Source organism: Indicator indicator, chromosome 19, assembly GCF_027791375.1.
Source record: "Indicator indicator isolate 239-I01 chromosome 19, UM_Iind_1.1, whole genome shotgun sequence".
NCBI lineage: Eukaryota > Metazoa > Chordata > Aves > Piciformes > Indicatoridae > Indicator > Indicator indicator.
Genome location: NC_072028.1, coordinates 1,387,937 through 1,390,110, shown reverse-complemented (window position 1 = coordinate 1,390,110; position 2,174 = coordinate 1,387,937).

Below are 2,174 nucleotides of genomic sequence, written 5' to 3'. Positions count from 1 at the left end.
CCATGTCTGACATGGCGATGCAATAGTGTTGTGCTGTAGTATAAAGGTACATTTGTGACTAAACATTCTCAAAATTTGGCTGGTGTGGTCTCTTTCAGCATTTTAAATGGTCAAATGTGAAAGGAGAGGGAGAAGAACAATTTGCTGGTTGGGTTAGCGTGTCTTGGCAGGGGGGGGAGGTCTGACGGGCTGGGTTTTTACTTAATGACCAGAGGATGCTGATGTTAGTGAACTGCTCCAAGGGATAGGTATATAAAGCTCTGGGTTCAGCCATGGAAATTGCTGTCTAGGCTTTGAACCTAATCTGGTCAGATTTTCAATCTTCTCAAATTAATTGTGAAAGAAATTGCATTTGGTAGTCTTAAAAATATATACCTTGAGTGTAGCCAGCTAAAACAGGACAAGTTGGAATCACTCTTCTTTCAGCCTTAAGCAGCCATACTAATGCATTGGTATTTAGGACCATATTTATTTAAAGGAGAAATAAGGCCCCATTCACAGGCTTCTTGTGTAATTAACTTCTCAAATGGTATCAAATATTGGTAAAGTATCCTTAACCCTGACTTTTTTCCTTGATGATAGCAAGGACAAAATCAGGTGGTGCTGCCAAAATGTTACTGTTATCCAGTTGTACTGAACAGATGTGAAGTAAAACAGTATGAGGCCTGCCTACACAGTAGCTTCTAGAACTGTTCAGTAGTGTTGTGTTAGAGCTAAATTATGACTTTGAAATTATATGCTTGGGTAAGGACATCTTTGATCTGCACTATGAATAAACTTCCCTCTGCTACAGGGTGAATTTGGCATCTGTCATTAACACCACATCATCTTCTTGAGATAAATAAATAAACCAAGTAATTATCCTCTCCAAGTCATTAAGTGAGGAAATACACCAAAGTCACCCCATGATTGCAATTAACTTCCAGTTAATTCAGTTCCAGATTATTCTTTTTAGGTAAATCAAGGATCAAACTATCAGGCAACTTAGAAATTCTGCAAGAGACAAGTCCTTAAAACCCCCAGCAATAATTGGAAAAACTCATGTGATAGCACAATCTTGGTTTTCTAGGTCAGCTATTTCTCCAGCAAGTGCAAATATCCAGTAGAATAAACAGATTTCCTTATCTTTAAGAAAAGCCACATGTCCACTGACAGCACCTGAACTGCGTGTGCAGAAGTAGTCATGTAGGCTAAAGATCATGAAAGTTTCTCTGAGCCTCTGTGCCAAAAATAGCAAATGTTTGGTATCTGAAATCAAAGGGTTGCTATAAAAAGATGCCTCTAAGCCTGTGGAGTATCCATGTCATTTGGTGGGAGGGTTTATTTTTGGCCCGAGCGTTGACACTGCCACTTACAATCAAGGCAGATAGAAAGTTACTGAAGCGTGAGCTGCAGGAGCAGCACTGCACAAAGAGCACTGTGACTCTCACGTGAGGCGAGCCAGGGAAGGTGACTGTCTGAGAGCTTTGTCTCTTAAAGCAAGAAGGATGATTATATAACACAGAGCTGCATTGCTCTTGATGAAGTCTCCTCAGTTCTGTGCTTGCCAGAGCAGCACAGAGGCTGTGCGTGTGGTGACCCTTTCTGTAGGCTGGAAGGACAAGATGCTGCATTGTTTATCAGTCAGGAGTGGTTGGTTAAGTGTCAGAAGACATGTTCATTACCCAAGAGCAGAGTTTGAAGGCTCTCTGTTATCATAGCCGTTTTTTGACCCCCATACTTGAACTTTGGTGTAGTTGGGGTTTTTTGATAGTTGAAGTAGAAAGCTCTGTTTCCAAAAAAAAAAAAAAAAAAAAAAAGTATCTCTCCACTTTTCTGGCCCTCAGCAATGCTGCATTTGAGGGCTTTGCAATCTTACCCTCAAGAACCCAGGAAAATATGTTTCACGCAGCAAACCAAAGCACGGGCAACCCAAGTACTTGTTCAAGGTCACAGAAGAAATCTCTGATGGAGCAGGATGTGAAAGCAAGTTTCTTAAATGTGGTTGTCCTCTGCAGGATTGCCAACTTGTAACAAAGGGCATCCTTTGGTAGAAGACTTTATTCTGACAAATAGGCTAAGCCAGTTTGTTTTGCTGGACTTCTGAAGCGCAGCTGTATCCAAATGCTGTCTTCTGGCCAGAACGTGCTGCAAGTGGCAAGATGCCATAGCAGTGTGCTGGGGAGAAGGCATAA